Source organism: Carettochelys insculpta, chromosome 31 (assembly GCF_033958435.1).
Source record: "Carettochelys insculpta isolate YL-2023 chromosome 31, ASM3395843v1, whole genome shotgun sequence".
NCBI classification, from domain to species: Eukaryota; Metazoa; Chordata; order Testudines; family Carettochelyidae; genus Carettochelys; species Carettochelys insculpta.
In genome coordinates, this window is record NC_134167.1 from 12595994 (window position 1) to 12618910 (window position 22917).

General features: G+C 50.5%; 1 protein-coding gene across 8 annotated transcripts in view; it reads right to left on the reverse strand.

Moving 5' to 3' along the window:
* The window catches only part of ELMOD3 (ELMO domain containing 3), a 168590-nt gene that overhangs the window by 38302 nt on the left and 107371 nt on the right, over positions 1 to 22917 (reverse strand). For 3 of the 8 annotated variants that reach the window (XR_012642969.1, XR_012642967.1, XM_074981859.1), the window contains one exon: positions 15964 to 16158. The exons of the other annotated variants lie outside the window; for them this stretch is intronic. The gene's annotated coding sequence lies outside the window, so the exon portion shown is untranslated. Of the gene's footprint in view, positions 1 to 15963; positions 16159 to 22917 lie in introns of those variants that run through there. 8 annotated transcript variants of the gene reach the window in all.

Genomic DNA, 22917 nt, shown 5'->3' on the forward strand with positions numbered 1-22917 from the left:
AAAGGGAGAGCGAGTGAGAGAACAGGTGAGCAATAGGTGGGGAAGGGGGGAAAGAGATGGCGGAAAAGAAAGAGAAAGCTTCTGATCCAACCAGGAGGCTTTTACCAATGGATTAATAGGTTGTCATGACAACAGAGGTAGCATTTCGAGTAATTGTTAGTGAATAACGAAACAACAATGAGAACGCAAAGGCCAGCGAGCCCTTTTGGTTTGTTTGTTTGCAGCTAAGCACTCTCTGGATTTGGCCTCGGTGCTCTCGGGGAAGCAGGCAGGCAGTGCAATAATTGAAACACAACCACGTACGGTCTATGTTGTCTGCTCTGAGAGGCGCCTCTGTTAAACTGGCCCCCGCAGAGTGCGGTAGAGCCAGATTGCTGACTCTGAAGGCAACCAAACAAGGCTGTAGCCCCACAGAGCCAACACAGCAGCTAACCAGCGAGCCCCAAGCCTTATTCTAGCCCGTGCACCGCAACAGAATCGGTGCCTCAAGGCCCAATCCAAAAGCCATTGAAGTCTTTCTATTATCTTTCCCGGGCTGTAGCTCAGCAGTATCTTTCTTGCTAGCCATGAGGGAGGCAGTAAGGGGGCTTAACTCCGTCAGCTGAGGCATCAGAGGTGAAGCTCTGGACCGGGTTACCTAGGGAGACAGCAGAATCTCCTTCCCTAGAGGTCTTAAATCCCAACTTGACGAAGCCCTGGCTGGGACAACTGAGGATACGTCGACCCTTCCCAGAAGACTGACACAGTTGTGGTTGATCTTCTAGGGTTCAATTTAGAGCTAAATCAAGCCATCAGGGCCCCTCTGTCAAGCCTGGTACTCCTCGCTGTCATGGAAGTAAAGGAAGCCAATGGGCGACTTTCTCCTGCCGAGCTCCCTCAACAAATCCATTTCCAATATGTCAACTCAAGCTACGCAAATCACATTGCTGGAGTTGCATATCTTAAGTCAATTTTTCGTGGTTGCGTCGCCTGGCTTTAGTCGGGATTGGTCCTGCTTTCAGCAGAGGGTTGGGCTTGATGACCTCCTGGAGTCTCTTCCAACTCTATGATTCTTTGATCAGAGCCAAAAAAAGCAGGGATTGACTTGTAAACTGAGCAAACCTGGGCTAGTCTGCTGCCAAGGGATCCACATGGAATCCCAGGAAGTCGTTTTTACCCTGTGACCATACAGCCTTCTGCAGCTCTAAAGAGAATCCAGGGAGCTCTCAATTTTCTGTTGATCCCATCTTCCCGCTCTGCTTTCCTCCAACTTATACCTACTCCAGTCATCGAAGAACGGGTCTTACCCATGAAAGCTCATTACCTAATAAAATTGCTAGTCTTCAGGGTGCTATGGGACTGCTTGTTATTTGCTAAGTACAAGTGAGCCTCTGTTCTGTGTACAGCAGGACTGCATGCTGGCCCTGAATGAGAGACTCCATTAAGGGCCCAGGGGACTTTGCTCTTGATATCAATTTCGTTTTTGGAAGGTAGCCAGATGATGATGGTAGGATAAAACCCTGGGCCTTGACGTGCCCTTAACAGTTCTATCTGCCAGCTCTCATGGCTTTGTCATGAGACAGTTATTGTTGTCCTTAAACCCCAGCTCCTGGAGTCAAGTGAAGGTGGGATGAGTTCAGCCTTCATTATTTGAGAAAAAGTGAGTTCCTGGTCTTTGTGGTTGTGGAGAAAGCTTCAAAATGTGACCCCAGCTGATGTTTCTCTTTGGCGTCTGTTTCTGAAGTTCTTTGTTGCAGGAGGGTTATTTTTAAATCTGCTACTGAGCGGCCAGGAAGACTGAAGTGTTTTCCTCCAGGTTTTTGTATGTTACGACAGTAGCAATGGTGACAGATAATTTTTTCTGTCATCCTAACCACATCCCCACCAGGGTCAGTCAAACTCCACAGCACAAGGTGGAAGATTTTCCACAGCCCTGAGTGATGTTGTTAGAGCCAGCTGATTTTCAGCGTGGCCCCAGCCTACAGAGGCCATTTGGGGGATGCGGGCTGAAGAAGTTTCTGGTTGTTTATTTGTTGCTTCCTGTTGTTTGCTTCCTCCCACATTTAGGGAAACAGGACCTTGTCTGGTCTCCGTAAATACCCCAGACTGCACCAAGGGTACCAGACTCCCTTGTCAATTTCTCCCCGGTCTGGAGCCACCCGAAAGGCCCTGCCGATGCTCAGGTTGACAGCAGATGTTATTCCAGAGAGAGTGGTAGCCCACCTTAGAGAGAGCTACAGTGGGAGAGAGCTGAGAGCTACAGAGACCGACAGGTAGGGTGTAGGAGAGGAAGAGATGGGTAACACAAAAACAGAGATTAGATAGAGAGATACATAGGGTGGAGAGTAAGCGAGAGCAGCACAATGTGAGGAAACTCTCTAGCAGCAGCAGTTCCCCAGCTCCAGAGGATCTGGGGGATCTGGCCCCAGGTCCTACAAACTCTCCCTGGGGCTTGGCCCAGAGCACACGAGGACAGGCCTGTTACTAATATCTGAGTCATGGAGAGGCTCACTGTCTCCTTTCTCACGCCCTCTCCCACAGTAACCCCGGCCGGAGCAGCGTCCCAGCACAGAGGGCAAAGAGCAGGCAGGACGCTGCATGCCTCTGAGGTGAAGGAGGGACATCAGAATTCTGCCCTCTCCAAACACACACACGCTTAGCAGCAGGTGAGTGCAGAATTCCAACCCCCGGGGGCCTGGAGGTGGAGCAGAACCAGGAAACCAGAGCAGAACACACACCCCAGCTGCAGTCAACTGCGAAGTCCCCAGCTGGGCCCTGTCTCTAGAAAGGGCCGAGCGACAGCGAGACAAGGATGGATGAGAGACTGCACGATTTAAGAAAACCCTTTTCCAAAAGTTCACAGGCTCTGTGACTCGCTAGAGAGGTGACTTCCTGGGGTGGGAGGCTTGAGGCATTTCCCAATAAACACAGAGGCTGTCAAATGGTGACAGGCGGAGAAAGGGAAGGAAGGCGGGAGGGAGACCTGGGCTGTGCTTGGGCCCAGCTTTCTGATCAAAATCACAGCTCTGATCTTTACAGTGTGACAGCAGCAAAGTGGGGCACAAATTGATTTTCCCACCCTGTGAGTATGTCAGAGATTTTGAAAAAAAAAATTCTCCATCCAAAAGTCAAAGGCCAGAAAGGGATCTAGGGGTTATAGTGGACCACAAGCAAAATATGAGTCAACCGTGCGATGCTGTTGCAAAAAAAACAAACATGATTCTGGGATGCATTAACAGGTGTGTGGTGAGAGAGATATAAGAAGTCATTTTTCCACTCTACTCAGAACTCATTAGGCCTCAGCTGGAGTACTGTGTCCAGTTCTGGGCACCACATTTCAAAAAAGACGTGGAGAAATTGGAAAGGGTCCAGAACAGAGCAACAAGAATGATCAAAGTTCTAGAGAACATGACCTGTGAGGGAAGGCTGAAAGAACTGGGCTTGTTTAGTTTGGAAAAGAAAAGACAGAGGGGGCATGATAGCGGTTTTCAGGTATCTAAAAGGGTGTAATAAGGAGGAGGGAGAAAACTTGTTCTTCTTGGCCTCTGAGGATAGGACAAGGAGCAATGGGCTTAAACTGCAGCAAAGGAAATTTAGTTTGGACATTAGGAAAAGCTTCCTAACCGTCAGGGTGGTTAAACACTGGAATAAATTGCCTCAGGAGGTTGTGGAATCTGCATCACTGGAGATATTTAAGAACAGGCTAGATAAATGTCTATCAGGGACGGTCTAGACAGTACTTGGTCCTGCCATTTGGGCAGGGGGCTGGCCCCGACGACCTCTCGAGGTCCCTTCCAGTCCTAGTATTCTATGATCCTTTGAAACACTAGACCTTGAAGTCAATTGTAGATGCACAATTCCAGCTACAGCAATGGCGTAGCTGGAACTGACTTACCTACGATTGACTTGCCTGGCCGTCCTCACTGAGGTAGGTCGACAGGAGAAACTCTCCCATTAACTTCCCCTACTTCTCACAAGATTGAGGAGTACGGGGATCGACGATCAACCCTGATAGTTCCATTCTGCCTGGCCCCGCTAGGGCTGCAAAATTGAACCCCAGAAGATGGAGCCTGACCAAGTCAATCTACTGGATAGTGAAGACGTACCCAAAATTTCCAAATTTTGGCAAATGGAAAATGAAAACCAGGGAATTGTTGGTTGGGTTGATCGGAATGTGTCATTTCGACCAGACTCAGGAAGGTTCATTTCTAATTTTGTAGCTGAGACGCTCTTTGATTTCCAAACAAAATCTCTGGTCGAGCTGAGAAACAAAACGGTTTCATTTTAAAAAGACATCTGAAGGCCCATGTCAAAGCATGGCCCCACCACCCGCAAAAAAACGTGAAACTTCCATTGTAAAGCTCATTGGAAGTGTTATGGTAAGGGACCCTCCCCAGGAAGAGCTTCACTTTCAATGACTGGCCATTTCCAGCAGCAGTTTCCCCACTGACTCACTCCAGAGATGCCCATCAGAAGTGGGCTAACATCATGGTTCATGCTGCAAAGACGGTTGTGTGCTCCCGGTACCACACTGAGGCTCAGGAGTCAGGACCAGGGTTCCCTTGTAAGCTAAGCATGTGTACAGCTGCCCAGGAGAGATTCAGGTGCCGCCCAGCTGATTACCAGAGCGTCCACAGCCACCAGTATATGCTTCTATTGGTGGTGAACATCCACACATGCCTTGGTGCACAGAACAAAATTTATTCCACCCATACATGGAAAACATTAGAGGGAACATTGGTGAGGACAATGACCTGCACTGCCAGACACCTGGTGACTATGGACAAACTGCAATGCCCAGCTAATAATCCTTCCTCTGACTGCCATGGATTTTTACTGCATCCATGCAGCTCCTAGCACAATGACAGCCAGCTCTTGGCTGTGGTCCCTAGTGTCATAAGCCGAACACACACCCACAGGGAGGCAAAGTCCTTTCCCCAGCAGGCTGATCTGACCAGGGTTGCCCACAGTTGCAGAGGCTTAGATTCAGTGACCCAGGAAATCACTTCCTGTCCTCTGCTGGGCTCTGCAAAGTGATACCAAGGTTAGCTCTCCAGCTCCAACCAATGTCAGTTGACCGACTGGCTCCCGACTCTCTGCCACTCTCGCCCCTGTGCTAAGCCAACACAAAGCGTTACCATGCTGAACTGGCTGCTTCGAAACCCACTTTGCAGAGGCTGACATGATGCCCCTGGGAGGAAAGCAGCAGAGAATCCAGCCCCAGCTCAAAAAGCTGGGTCCATTCTTCCATTCGCTGCTTAACCAAAATCAAGTCCAGTCCCTGCTGCATGGTAAAAATGGGCCTCTTCTGCTGTGCACTTGACAGCAAGGGAATCTGACCCCAGTGCTGTCCTCCCAGCTGAGCCTCCTGCCAACTGCCCTGGTGGGGGGATTCCCCTCTGGACACTGGGCCCCTGATCGAATGCTGATGCTGGCTCCTTACCTTGAATCCATCCCAGCACCCGCTGCCCTGGCAACTCCTGAGTTGAAGTCACAAGGGTGATACCACAATGCTCTACTCCAGATGTCAACAATGCTCAGAGGCGTTTGGAAGCTGGGCTTTTGCTCTGAGCCAAATTAATTCCCCCATCAACATCATCCATCTATCCCCTGGCATACCCACCCACCCACTCCTCTCTCTACACACCCTTCTATCCATCCACCCAGTTCTCCAAATATCCTCCAGCCATATATCCACCCATCCCTCTGTCTACACACCCATCCATCCCTCTGCACACCCATCTGTCAGTCTATCCATCCCATACACACCCATCTATCCATTCAGCTCTCCATCCCACACATATCCTCCATCCATTCCTCTGCACACCTATCCATCCTTCCCAAACACACCTATCTATCCATCCATCCAATACACACCCAGCCATCCTGCCCACACATACCTATCTATGCATCCAGCCCCCGTGCACTCATCTATCTAATCCAATCTATCTGTCCATTCTTCTCTTACACACCCACCTGTCCATCCACCTTCCCAATACATCCATCCATCCCCTGCTCACACATCTGTCTATCCATCCATCCTTCTCCCTGTGCTCACATGTGTACAACCAGTCTACCTGTACATGCCCATCAATCTATTCCTCTATCTGCCTATACAAGCATCTATCCATCCATGTCCCCCACACCTTTCTACCTACCTACTCATCCATCCACCCCCTTTGCACACATCTGCCTTTTCAAGCATCCACCTCCTACACATCTACCGACCTATCCATTCATTCATACACCCCCCTTTGCACTCATCTGTCTATCCAGCCATCCACTTCCCCAAACATACCCATCATCCATTCATCCCCATCACGCCCTTCCAGCTAGCAATCAGCATCTTGTACTGCCATCTTGGCCACTTCTTTCAAGGCCAAAATTTTGATTAGATGGGGGTTGAAGGTTTGATTTGTAATTTGTTTTAGATCTTAGTAGCTTGATCGCTGGTTGGTTGGGGTTCAGGCACAAAAGGGGGCTACTGTGAAGGTTTATGGGGAAGAAGTGGGGGTCAATGTTAGGGTTTGGAGATAGAAGGTGGGTCAGTGTTTGGGTACCTGGAATAGAATGTAGGTCAATGAGGATGCGTTAGGGTGGAAAGGAGGAGTCAGTATTGGGACTGAGTGGCAAAGGGGTGGTCCATGCTGCGCCTGTCATTCCTACAGCAGAAGGAAGAGGAAAGGTTTTCAGCATCTCCTAAAGCTGCTCAGACTCTGGGTTGGCCTGATCTCTTCTGGGTACTTGTTCCATGCCCAGATCCTCTTCACCTTGCCCTGAGCCCGCACACGCTTCCTCCTGAGCTGTGGGGTCTGCACCATCCCAGAGGAGTCTTGTTGTTGGGCATCCAGCTGACATCAGTAGGATGAACTTGACCTATGGCCTCTACAAACCCCCAGTCCCCAATGAGACAGACCCTAGGGATCACCCCCTACAGAGCAAACCAGAGGGCAGAGCCCAGAAAGGAAATATCAACTTATTCATTTGAATGAGGGAATCAAAGGAACCCAAGCGCAGATGGTGGGAATACAAAGGAAAAACAAACAAACAAACACGCTCATTCTGCTCTCATCTGACAGGCAAACTGCTCCACCGCAGCACTCCCCTGACGATCATCCCCCGTTCCGATTTCCTGGCACGAGGAGCAACCGAAGTTCAGTGTATTAATAGCAACCAATGCTGAAAAAATACCTAATTTGTGGTAGAGAAACACCCCTGGGAAGAAGAGACTACAAACGCCGCCGACTGCTGCTAGGACCCCTAAGGGGGCTTGGAAAGGAAAATAAACTCATTTGGGAGCACTGCCATCGTAGATCATTTCAAAAGCATCCAGATGTTCCTACACTCACCCTGGATGCAGTGTTGGAATCCCAGGATGCAAGAGCAGCTCTGTGCTGGAACCAACACTAATCAAGAGGGAGGATGTATCTTATTTGAGAGAGAGTCCATGGTCCAGCTAGCTCAGTATCCCGTCTTCCAACAGTGGCTGCTGTCAGCTGATGCTGCTCCAGGGTTCCCCCTAATTTTTTTCATCCAGGAGTGAAATAAGTTTTGCACCCAGGCATGTGCAGATGTGCACCACCAGTAGAAACACCGGCTGCCAACTGTGCGAGCTCTTCTACCCCTCCAGGCAGCACCTGAATCTCTCCTGGGTGGCCATCCACACGCTCAGCTTCCAGGGAACACGGGCTGCATCCCTGTGTCTCCTGTCTAATAGCCTTGAGGGACCCATCTTCCATGAATCTATCACATTCTTTTTTGAAGTCAGTTATATTTAGGTCTTCACAATACCCCCTGGCAATGAGTTCCACTGATTGCTTGTGTATTGTTTGAAGCACTTTTTTATATTTGTTTTAAGCCTACTGCCTATTAATTCCACTGGGTGACACCTGAATTTCGCATTATGTGAAGGGCTAAACGCCACTTCGTTATTCATTCTCCCCACACCATTCATGATTTATTGATCTCTGTCGTGTCTCCTCCTAGTTGTCTTTTCTAAGCTGACCAGTCACGGCCTTTTTAATCTCTTCTGGGATGGAAACTTTTCCTGGTGCCTAAGCACTTTTATCGCCCTCCTCTGTACTTTTTCCAATTCTAAATATCTTTTTTGAGATGGATCACCCAGAACTGCACGCAATACTCAGTGTGGGCGTACCATGGATTTAGATTGTGACATTATGATATTTTCTCGCTTATTATCTATTCTTTTCATAATGGTTCCTAACATTCTGTTAGCTTTTTTGACTGCCACTGCACATGCAGCAGATGTTTTCAGAAAACTACCCACGATGACTCCAAGAGCTCTCCCTTGAGTGAAAATATCTCATTTAGACCCTCTTCTATTGTGCGCATATTTGGGATTGTTTTTTCCAAAGTGCATTACTCTGCACTCATCAACTTTGAGTTTCATCTGACATTATGTTGTCCAGTGATGCAACTTCGGAACAGCCCTTCATCAAGCCACATCTACACTACCGCAGAAGATGGCCGCTCAGGGTCGATCTTCCAGGGTTTGATTTCTCATGACTAGTAGGTTGATTTCACGCGTGCCTATCAGGGTCGCAGTTAACCCCTGTACTCCTCGTGAGACACGAGGACTAAGGGAGGTCAAAGGGAGGAACTCCCAGACAGACAAGTTAGCTGAGCACAGATACGGCAATTGTCGCTACACAACTGGCATAGCTAGAATTGAGTATCTGTGGTCAACTTTTTAGTCCAGTGCAGACATAGTCTAACTCTTCCCAGTCCTTTTTGGACTTACCCATCTTGAGTAACTTTGTATTATCTGCAAACCTGGTCACCTCACTCTTTACCCCTTTTCCCAGACTATTTATGAATACATTGAATTGCACAGGTCCCAGTCCAGAGCCTTAGGAGACTCCACTTTGAAAACTGACCCTTTATTTCTACCCTGGGTTCTCTATCTTTTAACCAGTCTCAAAGGGGTCACCGTGTTCGTCTGTAGCTTCACAGAAAAACAAGCAGTCCTGTAGCCCGTTAATGGTTTCATTTATACTCATCCACAAAAGCTCATTACCTAATAAATAAAATTGCTAGTCTTTAAGGTGTGTGACAAATCCCCGGTCAGTCCCCTCGGGGTCCTATGTTTCCTGGCAGATTCTAGTGGGCCTCAGACTCGAAGTGGCCCTTTCGCTGCCTTGGATCTTTTCAAAGACAAGGGGCTCTGCTTACACAGCCGTTCTTATCACAGGCAAGTCACAAGCAGGGGAGAGCGAGGCCATTTCAGCAGGTTTGGATGCCCCTGTCCTTCCAATGGGGTAGCTCTCCAGGGAAGGTAGAGGGGGAGCTCCGGCCCAGGGACCCTAGGAGAGAGGCAGCTGATGGGGCCTTTCCCCTGTCCCAACACAGAAGCCTTTCCCTAGGCTATTTTTCCCACTTCTTCCCTCTAGTACCTTCCCCCTGTACCTGGCTGCTCTGCTCTGCTCTGCTCTGCTCTGATCTGCTGAATCTCAGACCTCCAACCTCTCTTCCTTGTGCACCTCTCAACTCCTTCCCCTTTCTGCCTGCAAGGTTGGGGGGGGGGACTTTTACAGTGAGCCAGAAGACCTTCACTGGCACCAGGTGTTTGGCCCTTTGCTGCAGCCTGATCCTTAACAAGCCCCAGCTGCCTGCCCTGGCTGCTGGGCTGCAATCTGTGAGCCTTGTTGGGGAACAAGAAAGCATTGACTCAGCTCCCAGTGTACCTGGGTTCTATCAGGCTCTTGCAGCGCACAGCCTGTAGACTGCCACAGGTGCTACAGGACGGCTTACATTTTAACTAGTTACCGAGTCCTGAGAGAGCCTTTGCCCTTATTCCAGGTTCCTTACTTTGCTTAACAGCCTTTGGTGAGAGACCTGGTCAAAGACCTTCTGAAAGTCTGACTACACCGTACCCCTGGATCGCCTTTCTCCATGCACTTGTTGATGCTCTCAGAGAATTTTAATGGCTTGGTGCGGCGTGAGTTTCCTTGACTCTTCTCAAGCATATTGTGTTCAGCAAGCTGCTAATTCTCTTTACCATAGTTTCAATTAGTTTGCCTGGTCCTGAAGTTAGGCTTACTGGCCTGTAATTGACAAGCAGTCCCGTGGCACCTTCGAGACTAATACATTTATTAGGCCATGAGTTGTTGTGGGCAAAACCTAGAAGTGGATTTTGCCCACAAGAGTTCATGGCCTAATAAATTTGTTAACCTCTAAGGTGCCACGGGAATGCTTGTTATTTATGAAGCTACTGACTCTGAGAGTACTGGCCTGCAATTGTCAGAATGGCCTTGGTGCCTTTTTTAACCAGCTAGTCATCTGGGGCGAGGTCTGATTTAAGAGATCGCTCACACACCACAGTTAGTAGTTCTGCGCTTTCATGTCTGAGTTCTTTCAGAAAGCTTGGCGATGCCATCTGGTCCTGGCGATTTATTACCTTTTTAATTGAGCCACATTCCCCCAAAACCTCCTTGACGGACACCTCAATCTGAGACAGTTCCACAAATGTGTCACCTAACAAGAAGGGCTCAGGCGTTGGAATCTCCCTCCCTTCTGCTGCAGCAAAGATCGAGGCAAGGGATTCATTTAGCTTCTTTGCCACCACCTTGGTTCTCCTTTTGTACCTCACTTGTCCAGTGGCTCCACTGACGGGTTGGCAGGCTTGTGCTTTTGATGTGGACAGAGGTGATGGGTTCAGGGGAGTACATATGCACCTCCCAGCATCGGCCACACCCTAACTAAATCATCCCACCCAGAACTTTGTCAAGCAGGGACTTAAAAATCCTCCAGGGATGGAGATTCCACCACCACTCTTGGTAACACATCCCAGTGCTTCACCACCCTCCTGGCGAAATAGTTTTTCCTAATATCCAACCTACACCTCTCCCTCTGTAACTTGAGACCATTGCTCCTTGTTCTGTTATCCCTCACTACTGAGAACAGCCTCTCTCCATCCTCTCTAGGCCCCCCCTTCGGGTAGTTGAAGGCTGCTATCAAATCGCCCCTCACTCTTCTCTTCTGCAAACTAAATAAGCCCCAATCCCTCAGCCTCTTCTCATAGGTCACGTGCTCCAGACCCCTAATAATTTTCGTTGCCCGCTGCTGGGCCTTCTTCAATGCATCCACAACATGTTTCTCTGCCTGCTCAAAAATAGCACTTGCAGATTATTAATGAGCTAGAGATAATATCAGTTGGTTGAGTTACAACATAGTTGCTTTTGCATTTAATTTAGACTCATGTCAGAACTCACACTAAAACTTCCTGAGACTTCAGAATTAAGTCCACAGTTGGTGACATGTCCCAACACATGTAGCTAAATAATGACCTTCCAGGTCAATTTACAGAAGGCGGCGAGATTAGGTTTGGTGATGGTCTTTCTAATCTGCCATTGGTATTGCCATTTCCCCAGTTCTGTTCACTTTATTCAAGCATGAATAAGGAGAACTTATACAAGCTGACGCCTATTGGCGCAAATTCTTTATCTCTACACAGGCTTAAAACATTGTTCTACAAAGCCCTTGTGGTGGGACCTGATGGCAATCAGACCTCTGCAGTGCAGAAGAGAGCTCTTGGGAGCTTTTCTATTGGCAGCGTCTCTCTTACACAAGGGAACTCTTGCTGAATGCCTCTAATCACCAGAGCTGTGGCTGTACAATGCAAGAGTGGGGGAAGAGAGATACTGTCTCTCGGGAAGTCAAGCTTTAAGCCATGTAGGGTTTAATAGCTCAAAACTGCTGCCTTTTTAATCTACACACATACTGCACCAGTGTAATTTTTGGGGGTTGATTTAAGAAGTAGCCCAGATAGCGTACAATGTGGAAATCTTATCTTGACGAAGGCATGGATTTTCTTGAGCAAGTTCTGCATTTGTCATAAATTCTTGCAGGATCTTTGGCAGACAAAAACAGCACATGAATTTATTTCTGTATGACCAACTGCACCTAGGGAATCCAATAACCTAATATTGTACCCTCCCTTGGACAATGCGGAGATCTACTGAGATTGAAGGACAACAACTGGGGTACTCCTGGAGTCAGCTGGAAGTTGTGTGACAAGACAGAGCAAAGTGGAGGTGACTTGTAAATAGCCTATGCTCCACGTGGAGTACAAGGGTTTCAGTCAAGTCTAGTTTATAATTAAACATATGGTAGATGTATGCCTTTATCTGTGGGGGACATACTTGTATGTCTTTGGGTTGCTTCCTTCAATCCATTTGCTCTCTCTGACATTTCCCACGACTGAGTTTCAGTTAGGTGGTACTCCTCCCTGCCTTAGTCTCCTGGTGTTATTCAGGAAGGTGTTTAACAGCTCTGATTGCATCCAGTGAGAGCCAGCGTGAGCTGGGTATTATCAGTAAACTGAAAGCTTTTCCAACAGTGCCTTCTGGTTTAACTTTCTTGGTAGCTCCATGGGGCCTTGACCAACTGTGGAAGGTTGGCTGCTGGGTGATAATTACCTCCATTGTGAGCTTCCAGCACTGGCTTCTAGAACAGAGCGGGACAAAAGCTGAAGTGATGCTCGCAGGCTATCCTCCTTAACAGGGGTGCCGATAGTCAACAACAGTATTGGATGCAATGTTTCCCTCATAGCCTTTACCAGCCAGGAGTGATACACATCCAAATAAGCGACCGTGAAATAAAATACTTCCAGTGCCTCTCATATCTCAGTGAGTATTGATGACCTAAGGGCACATCTATACTTGTGGGAAGATCGACCTGGTCAGGGTCGATCTTCCAGAGTTTGAGTTTGTATTTCTGGTAAAGATGTGCAAAATCCATCTCGCTGGGGTCAGTAGTTGACCCCTGCACTTCACGTTATCACTCCCGTCGACCCTCCATAGTTAGGACAGTCAGGCAAGTTGATTTCTGATAAGGTGATTCTAGCTATGCAATTGTCATATCTGAAATCGACTTATTTGCCTAGTATAAACCTAGCCTAAGAATAACTAGAGAAAACAGCATATACCTCCTCCAGAATCCATTCCACAACCTCAGTACTAAACAGTTTGAAGCACATTCATTTGATATTTAATAAATAATAAAATGTCCTCAGAATGGGAAGAACTTCAGCGGGCTACCAAGGGAAGGCAGCTCACATTGAACAAGCTATCTTTACATCAGTCAAACGACTGCAGCTAGAAACTTTACTCTCCTTAGTCTTGCTTAGTCACTTATTCAGACATAAGTAATCCTCAACCGAGAAGAATTGGAAGAACTGGTCCTCGCGGGGCTTGGTGCCCCCCACAGCTCCCAGGAGACCCCACAGCTGGAGAGGCCAGATGGGGCATGTCCCACATAACCCATCTGAGAATCTGTCAACTCTAATACTGAGCTAGATGGACCTTTGGTCTGACCCTGTCTGGCCATTGACAGGAACCCAGGTAATAAGGGGATATGTGAAATTCTCCCATTTTTATCTGCTTGTGGTTTTGTAGCCTCTCCCTGGGCATTGCACAATCACTGTCCTCCCCTGCTCACTCCTACTGCTACTCTTACTACAACCACGCAGTTCCTAGCCATAGAGCTGCTACAGTGTGGTTTGCTTCATCTGAATTTTGTCCTATATTTGAATCTCTGCTTCCTTTCACAGGTAACTGCCATGCCCCCACCAATGCGACCTACTCTGCCACTCCTATGTATTTTGTACCATAACCTCACCGTGCCCCATTGATGCCTATTATCGAATGCCACTCACCCAAGTTCATTGGTCTTAGCAGTTAGATGTCTAGCATTTGCATGCAAACACTTGTACAATTTGTCAGTGGTTAGTTGTCTGCCTTCATGGGATGGAACTGGACGGGACTTGTTTTCATTGGCTTGTTTCTCTTCAGCTCCTATTTGCACTTTAACAATATCTATCTTCTCTTTACTGAGATATAGAGGAGCCTTTTAATAAATCCTCCTCCAAGGCTAGGGATGTCTGAACCATAAGCTCAGGAGCAACGTGTGGGGGTGCACAGGGGGTCACCCAGGAGGCCTCCCCATTCACCATCAGCGCTGTGCCACTGCTGGTGATTGTGGGAATGGTCCCTCCCCAGGAGTGGCATTGCCTGAGAGCAATGTGAGCCAGTGTTCCCCGTACGCTGAGTGCTTGGGCAGCCGCCCAGGAGAGATTCAGGAGCCCCTCAGCTGATTAGCAGAGCATCCATAGCCGGCAGTGTGTGTTTTCTATTGGTGGTGCACAGGCGCACACTCCTTGGTGCACAAAACAAAATTAATTCCAGCCATGGATGGAAAACTATTAGAGGGAATGCTGACCCAGAGGGTTCTGCACAGGTGATCAGCAGAAAATCACCCTCTCCCCAGGGCAGACCTTCCAAAGGCTGAGGTTGCATAACCAGAAGTAGGGCATGGGCATTAACCTCTCCCTGGGCATTCCCCAGGAAAGTCGCTTACAGGCTTACCATTATGGCCCCGAACGAAAGTCCATTCTTGGCTGGCACAGTTTCAGTACAGTCCGTTGAACTCCCTCTTGTAACGCCTCTCCTCTGGAGAGGTGACCTGCAACCCTGGTCTGTAAGGCACAAACCCTGCCTTTAATACATTGGTCCCCAGGGAGACAAACGCAAATCAGTCGGGTCTCCAGGGGCTGTGGCAGGGTGTTGCCATATTTTATGGGACACCCCATCACGTGGGAAGGCAGATAAAAACGAGGGGGAACTGTAGGACACCCCCCCCCGGGACTCTTGGGGGGAAGATACTTCTTCACAGACCTCTTCATCTTGTCTGTGTGTGTGAACTGGGCTGTAATTACTTCGCATAGTCCTGATCACACTGGAGCAATTTGCCAATTTCCTGTCTTTGTTTTGAAACAGATCTCGAAACTTACCTGAGCCAGGTATCCAGCTGGGGTAAATGGGAGTAGCTTCATTGAAGTCAATGGGGCGGCTCCTCAGTGGTGTAAATCAGTAGTCAATGGCTGAGGAGCTGGCCCCTTACCAGGACAGCGTGAGACGACCAGCGAGCACTTCAGCGTCTCTTTAAATCAATGCCTGGGAAAGCTGATGCTTGGAAATACTGTGTCTGATTGACTGTGATGATGGTGAAAGGGGCTGCCTTGCCAGCCCTGGAGAGCTAAGTCACTCTGATATCGAGCGAAGCTGGTTCAGGCAGCAGCAGGACATGAACCCATTGTGAGCTGCCCAGCAAAGTCTACCCTGAAAGGACCCTCAGATGGGGTGAGTTCAGTTTCCATGCCACAAAGGAGATAAAGTTTATCACATGTGCAGTAGAAGGCAGCAAACGGGGAGCCAGCCTGGAGACCAAGGGAGGAGCCTTTGGTCACTGCACGTGGCAGGGGGGTGGGGGGGCAGCTTAAAAACATAAGCCACCCTCTGCGAAAGCAAAGGCCTAAAGTCAGGCACCTCACTCAGCGGCTGGATTTCCAGGGCGGCGGAACTACCACAGCTGCCCCGGAGCTCATGGGCCCCTGAATGACTGATTTTCAGGGGTGCTAGGCAATGTTCCTTCCCACCCAGGGGCGGAACAAATCTTGCTATGGGCACCAAGGCGTGTTCAGATGTGTGCCACCCATAGAAACACGCCCTACCACTGTGGGCGCTCTGCTGCCCAGCTGGGTGGCACCTGACTCTCTCCTGGGCAGCTGCCCAAGTGAGCTGCTTACAGGGAACACTGTTGCCAAGCGCCTACCACGTCCCCTGGGGGTTGTGAATACTCAAGCCCTGTGCAAAGCAGGCCCTGGTTTCTAATGGGAACTGTCTGCCCTGGAGCTGTTGAAGCATCAATTCTGCAAACCTTTCAATTGCTCAGTCACACAATGGGGAATTTGGACATCTTGAATTTCATTTGTTCCAATTTGGAACAAAAAGGTTGAAATTTCAAAATTTCTCATGGAAATTCAGGAAAAAAATATGATTTGGAAACACTTGATCATTTTGTTTTCATATGAGAGAACCATGACAACTTCCTATAAAACATCATAAATGCGAGCTCACAGTAAACACACACTTTCCATGGTTTGATAGTAAAGTTCATGGTTTAATATGGTAGAAAAGACTAAATAACAATCAGAATGATCCAGTCAAAATGAACTATTTTGACATTATCCAACCAAAGCAAGACAGTCTGAAAAGATTCACATTGATGCCGTGTCACCAAAAATTTTGTTGAAATTCACACGTGCAACAAGACTGCATTTCTCCAGTGCCAATCTCTTCCACTGAAATGTTTTGATTAGTGCTACAGAAGAAAGAAAGAAAGAGAAAGGAAATAGCCAGACCTTGAGGCTATGTCTATGCACAAGAAGCCAATAACGGTAAAGTAAGATAGAATACATGTGCTTGATCTCTGCTCAGGCCTTTCTGAGTTCTGCTGTTAATCTCCAAGCAACTTCTAAGTCCCACCCCAGTCATGAAGCTGCCTCTCTTACATCCAGCCCACCTCTTCCCTGACAGATGTTAGCACGGGGCGATTTTTCTCAGGGTCCCTGAAATCCTTTCGCTCCCTGAGCTCTGACCTCGCAGCTGCTGGTGGGAGGCAGAGTTCCTAACAAGAGCGTGAGCCTGATGCTGCCTGGAGCGTCTCAGCAGCAGCCTGACTGCGGGTGTGGGCGGGGACAATGGGCCTTTGGCTTCCTAGACAAACTCTGGGGCCAGGCTGTAGCAAAGAGGAGTTCGGATCCAGCGGCCCGGTCCTTCCTCTATCTCCGCCATTGTGTTTTCCCCACCAGCTGAGACCCATTGGAAATGTTTCCCTTAGCCTCCTTTCCTTTGCGTTTGCAGCCATTGCTGGTCATGTCTCCCCTGCTAAAGCCCCCATCCCCGTCCCTGAGCAAGCCTGTAGCTCCACCAGAGACGCAGCGCCAGTCCCAGGTGTTATGCCGGCTGTGACAGGACTTTGGGGAGTCTGCGCAGGGATGTGTGGACAAGGTCAATAAATGTCACAGCAGTCTGTCATCGAGGGAAGAGTCTCGCTGGCTTCAGACCAGAGCCTTTGGATCTAAGAGGACCTCTGGTCCCCTCCTCCTCCCAGGTGAGCACCAGGCAAGCCATGAAAGGAAAGAACAAAGCAGGAGAACGTCCCCGTCACTGTGGATGACGGAGACGCACAGCCACGCACAAGGCACCGTCCGATTCCAGGTTCTTACCTGGCAGGGTCCAGAGAGCGTGGCTTAGCTGGCTGCAAGTTGCCAGCACGACAGCATGAGCAAGGAGGGGGCTGCTGCTTCCCACACGCTTTGCAGGGTTTGCTGCTTTTTCCCGGGCAGGTGAGGTGCCCCCGGATGCAGAGCCAGAGCCTCCTACAACAGTCCATGAGGCACCCACTGACTAATACGGGTCAGGAAGATGCCCCCCCTGGGGGCAGGCTGTCCCAGTCAAGGCTGGCTGGGCAAGGTGGGAGGGGCTGGATCTGGGGCCTCAGAAGGGGTGGGAGGAGACAGGGCTGGGGGCTGGCTTCCCCTGACTGCTCTTCAGCCCTGCCTGGTCTGTGCTGACTGGGGCTCCCTCAGCAGTTTAAAGGACCTGGGGTTCCTGCTGCTGCAGAGGTGGCGGTGGGGACCAGGAGTTCCAGACCCTGGGGCAGCTCGCCACCCCCACCCCTGCTCCCCCCATCGGTGGCCCTGGTCCCATCAGTGCAGAAGCTCTTACACCTTCCCCGGGAGCAGGTGCTGCTGGTCTGAGACGGAGCCGGATGGCTCTGCCGCTCACACCATTCTGGCAAAGCCGCTTTCCCGCTTCCCATGGCTGTGACGCTTGGAGGCATTCAGTGTGCCCTGGCTGCCCGAGCAGAGGACGGGGAGTTCCCTGGGGATCTGCGTGAGATGCGGTGGGTGGGGCTGCCTCTCAGCATTCAAACGCGTTGCCTCAGTGGGTTGTGTGCTGTCTGGTGAGTGCCCCCCCGCCATGGAGAGCTCCGGGGTGGGCTCGCTCGGTGGGAAGGGACCTTGGCCTGGGATCCTGCGGAAGGAGTCGGCGTTTCCCCAGGCACCATGGGACTCAGCCTCCCCCTGCTCCTGCTGGAGAACTGGTGACAGGCCCTCCCCACTGCAGCCTCGCCACCCTAGATACAGCAGCGGGGATAAACCACAACTTCCTCTGACGTGCTTATCCAGCTCTGGGCCCCTACGCCTGTGGTCAGCCCAGGCCCTCCGCAAGGGGAGAGGCTCACAGGAGAAAGCAGAGAGGCAAAGAAACAGGCAAACCCCCTTGGGGAAGAGGCCTGGGCCCTGTCCCTTGCCCCCTTGAGTCACCTGGGTCACATGTTTCCATCCCTCCAGGTGATCACTACCACCCTGCCCCAGAGAGCCCAGCCCCAAACATCACTTCCCAGGGGCCGGATCCCTGGCCTCAGGGTGGATTGGGGGTGCCCATGGGGCTAGGAGCCAAGCGCATGGTCCTGGGGGGAGGAGGGAGAGAGGGGAAAAGTGGGAGTCAAGAGACAGCAATGAAGAGAAGGGGAGAGGGAGGTGCAAATGGAGAGGGAGCCGCAGAAACTGCAGTCTCCATCGCCCAGCCGTCGGAGGCCTGCTTGTCAGGAAGCCCTTCATACCATCTGCAAAGAACCGCTGCTTGCTGGCGCCGCCAGCAAGGGGAGAGAGGAGGCTCGGCGAAGGTCTGTGGGAACCCAGCTCTGCATTGGGGGGGGGTTTGTGCCCCGCCTGCTCAGGAAAACAGCGCAAATCCTGCAGAGTGTGTGGGAAGCAGCAATTCCCAGGGCACCTCCCTGCTGCAGGACTGCACTGCCTGCCAGGCTCCAGGAGTTAACTCCTGTGTGCCGGGCACCCTCCCAGGCAAGCCTCCAGCCGGGATGGGCTCCTGAGAACGGGAAGCACCCAGCACTGCACCACGGGATCGGGAGTCCCTCGCATTTCGTCCGTCCACAGGTGGACTAAATTTTATTCTATGCACCGAGGCATGTACAGATGGGCACCACCAATAGAAACACAGGCTGCCGGCTGTGGGCGCTCTGCTAATCAGCTGGGCAGCAGCTGACTCTCCCCGGGGCGGCTGCACAAGCGCTCGGCTTACAGGGAACCCTGCTTGGGATGGGTGTCAGTCTGTAGAGCCGTCAGTTGCAGAGAAGCTTTAGGGTTCCCTCTGTCACCTTCCCCCTTGTCCCGACTGCATCACTTTTTGCTAGTTTGATAGCCAGGTGGCACTGACACGCCCTCCTTGGAAGGGGGCGGAGCCTTCAGTTGCTTTCTTGGGTCCGCCCACCAGTCCTAATCATCCAATGGGCTGGCGGCTTGCCAAGCACTGAATTCTCCCAGGGTGATGAAATGTCCCAGGGGATGTAGTTCACGTCCTCATTAGAACACACGAAAAAGGGTCAAACTTTTCAAACACGAGGAAATGCCTTCCAATGGGGGAGTGGCACTGTCTGGAACAAAATGGGCTGTTTCCACTAAACCAAACGGGACCCAGATGGAGTACTCTGCGAGTTTCTCACGCTTTCCCCCTTCAGACCTCGGGAAAAGGGCAAAACAAAACTCAACCCTCTTGCAGGAGCTGGAAAATTTCAAACCATACTGACACGTCCTTCCAAAAGGCACGTTCCGCCTAAAAAACTTTCACCCGGTGCTGGGGGTGATGAATGGGCACATGACGGATTCTGGGTGAATTTGACCTCTGGTGAGGCCATCTCAGGGGGTCATCGGGAAATTTCAGACCTATCTTTTTCATCGCTCCCCCCTAGATCAGTGTTTCTTAAACTTTTTTTGAGAGCATGGAACACCAAACAATACTATTTTTAATGCAGAACACCTATGAACATTTTCTTCCAAAAAACCCCCCAAATACCAGCAACATATACAGCCAAAACAAAAAGAAGTACTTTAATCAGCTCTCCCAGCAGTGAAGACGTGACCTTGTGTCTGGTTTTGGTAACAGAAAATATAGCCCATCAGTGTAGTTTTCCAAATGCTCGGGGCACACCCCCGAGTTGTTCACAGTACTCCAGTGTTCTACAGAACATAGTTTAAGAAACACTGCTCCAGAAGAGTGTCCTGGTTATGTCACTCAGCTAGAAAGGGGGCAGTCCCTTGGGTGAGGCCCTGCTCTGAGGCTGCCTGATTCACTATCCAGACTGCCAGGCTCTTTGGGGTGTGAATCTCTCCCGCTGGAGCTGTTCCGGTTTGTTTAAATAATTAAATAGCCATTGGGGCCGAGGGAGACTGTGTCCAGAGCCCAGTGGGTAGGACTGAAGAGCATAAAGGAGACCCGAGTTTAAGTCTCTGCCCTGAACCCAGCTTTTCTGGGCTGGGTCTCTCACTCTCTGTTCCAGATCTGATTATTACAGGCCAACCACAGTGCAAGCCCTGAGAACATGACATGAAGACACATGCAGAAGCTGCACCCTGAGTTCAGCTCCCCTGGCTTCCCTGGAGTTAATCCTCTTCTGTACCAGTTTATATGGGAGGCAAACCAGGCTGAGGCGAAATAAAACTTGACGGAGCCAGGAGAAGTGTTCAAGCCAAGGGCAGTGTGGGAACTGCCGAAGAGGCTGGAACCAGGAGAGGCTGAGTCCTTGTGATGGAAGGAGCCTGGAGCCAGCAGCCAGCTGGAGCAGGCAGGTGAGGATGCTTGGGGGATGAAGGCCAGTTATGTGACAGAAGGTGATGGGCTCATCCAGAGCAGGACATGGGGCACAATGCTGACTGCCAAGGCCCATTCATTGTCGGGGACCTTACTGGTGAGGAGGTCTTCACCCCAGCTGGGAATGCAGCTACTGCAGCACAGACAATACTTTCGGGCTAGACACCTGAGAACAAACCACTTAGATGACCGGCCCGTGCGACCATGGCCACGCTGCCATTAACAGGGCGCTAGCTCAGACAGAGCTAGCATGGGTCTGGCTACCTGTGCAGGGAACCCCATTCCCAGTCACTGGGCAGACGTGGCCCTGTGTCCCAGCCATCGAACGCAGTACGGCCACAGTCAGAGCTAGACCTCCAAGGACTTCAGCAGCAAAGGGAACACAGGCAGGGGAGGCGCCATAGGCTGTCTGTGCCACCGAACTAGGGAAAATCATTCCAGTTTTGACTGGAAGCTCTTCTGGGCAACAGCCTGTCTGCGTGTGCCCAGCACGTGGCGCCCTGGAGGGGCTCACCGGGCGGCAGCCTCTCTGCGCTACTCCAACAAATTCAGCTGCGTGGGGCATGAGGTTCTGACCCCAAAGTCTTTGCAGGATCAGAGGCTCAGATTGTCCATGGACCAGGTGGCTCTTAGCAGCTGATGTTCAGCTTTATTTCCATGCGCTTCCATAAATAAACTCACCTTGACCTTCAAAACATTTTGTTCTATTTCCTGCCGCAAACATTCTTCTGAGCCGGTCCTGCCGCCCGCTTCCCATGTTGGGCCGGGGAGTCATTTCCCGAGGAGCCAAAACGCGTTGGCGGAGCTTTCAGTAAATAAACTGGCCCTGGGACAAGGCTCACGCGCAGTGCTAAGGGGGAAGGCGTGGGGTTCGCATCCGATCACTGACCCGCAGAGTTATTTGCGGTGGGAACTTGTGAGCATCATTAAAGCGTGTGCACGGTAGCTGGATTAGCAACCCTCAGCGGAGCTGGTCCACCAGAGCTCTAGTTTGAGTCCAAAACTGGACGTGCTGGCTTCTACCTTTGTTAAAAGATGGAACCAATGCTAAGACCCTCGGGGGAACCTTGATGTAAGTGAGCTAGTGGCGGGGTCACTTCTGAGCTCACACCCCCGCCCTTCTGTGAGATGCAACAGAGGTGCTTTAGATTTGCACCGATGCAGGGGGTGTTAGGCACACAGGAGAGAGTTTGGGGTCACCATTACAGGCACAGGAAAACAGCCTCCAGAGGAAACTTCACCCCCCAAGAGAGATCCAAGCCCAGAAAAGGGACTCACTCGGCTTCCTGCTCCAGTTCAGCAGCCCCAAGGGTAGGATTTGCTGGGGAATAGTTTTCTTCCCAGCTCCAGCTGCTGGAACAGAGAGAGTGAGTCATTCGTTCTGTATGGAGGTCCCAGAATGCACTGCTTTGGCCCTGGAGATTAGCATGGGATCACCCTGGTGCCAGGGCAGAACACATGACCACAAACTCCTAGCCAGACCCTCTCCCGCCAAGGCAGGGGAAAATCGTGCCAACTCATCAGCTCTGGCAAGAGTTGGGAGCCAGTACCCCACATGTAGCCCCATTACACTGGCACCTGTCAGTCACCCTAAAAATACTGATGAGAAGGGCACAGTATCAACAGACAATGGAGTCTCTGCCACATCCCTCAAGCTGACCTAGGCTTGAATGCCACAGCTGAGAGGGTCCCATACAAGTGATGCCAATGGCAAAATAGGGTCAGGATTTCATCCCCTTAATTGTGCATCCTTAAAGGGACTTATCCTGAACTCCACAACATGTCTGAGATTGGCACACAACATGGGAGAGTACCCAGCTGCGTCCCTGTAGGCTGAGACCTGGAGTGGCAGCCCAGGAGAGATTCAGATACTGCCCAGCTGCTTAGCAAAGTGCCCACAGCTGGCAGTGTGTGTTTCTATGGGGAGTGCACATCCACACATGCTGTGAACACAACAACATTTATTCTGCACGTGGATGGAAAAGAAAATTAGAGAGAACATTGGTGCCAGGACTCCTGGGTTATGCTCTAAAACATGGGTGTCCAAACTTTTGGCTTGCCTGGGCTGCATTGAGTGAAGAGGAATTGTCTTGGGCCACATATAAAATATATAATATAGTTAATGTATATAAATCACATAATAATGTTAAAAGTTTACGATCTTGTGGGGCCGCATTACTAGCTGTCCAGGGCCGCATGCGGCCCGTGGGCCGCGGGTTGGACATACCTGCTCTAAAACATCCGCCCCAGTTCAATCAGCAATCACGTGGTTTGATACAGGCATGCCAGGGTCAGAGCCTCTGGCCTGGGCTATGAAAGAGATCAGACGGGATGATTATGATCACCCACTCTCATGGCCTTAACACCTATGAATCGATCCCCTTCTTAGCTACTGACTCATAGG